Source organism: Penaeus monodon, chromosome 34 (assembly GCF_015228065.2).
Source record: "Penaeus monodon isolate SGIC_2016 chromosome 34, NSTDA_Pmon_1, whole genome shotgun sequence".
Lineage (NCBI taxonomy): Eukaryota > Metazoa > Arthropoda > Malacostraca > Decapoda > Penaeidae > Penaeus > Penaeus monodon.
This window is the reverse complement of record NC_051419.1, coordinates 5,883,078-5,883,436: the sequence shown is the minus strand read 5'-3', so window position 1 is coordinate 5,883,436 and position 359 is coordinate 5,883,078. Positions and strand designations below refer to the sequence as shown.

At 36.8% G+C, this 359-nt stretch overlaps 1 protein-coding gene across 1 annotated transcript in view; it reads left to right on the top strand.

Moving 5' to 3' along the window:
* Nucleotides 1–359, top strand: part of LOC119594793 (hemicentin-1-like) — a gene marked incomplete at its 3' end in the record, with an annotated part of 75,652 nt that overhangs the window by 60,079 nt on the left and 15,214 nt on the right. The gene's annotated exons all lie outside the window — the stretch shown is intronic.

The following is a 359-nucleotide window of genomic DNA, read 5'->3' as shown; positions in this document are numbered from 1 at the left end:
CAAAAGAACACCGAAACCGTGGCTCTAGCGTCTTATTCGTATCATTTGCGGTAAAGTTGGTCACCCTGGGTCAAGCTGGATTGGGACGGCTTGCTGTTTTCGCTTCAAAGTCTGTTTTTTGTGAGGAATTGGTAATGTTCTCGATGAGTTACACCAGAGAGTTTATCTATCTGGTTCGTATGTTTTATCTGAGAATGTCTATCTGTTTGGTTCTTTATGATCTCGTGAGTAAACCTATTTTTCTATTTCTGTATGATCTACGTGAGAATATCTATTTTTGATCTTCATAATAATATGTGTCTACCTATCGATTAGTCAATCCATCATTCCACGTATTTATCTGTATTGATTTAGTATTA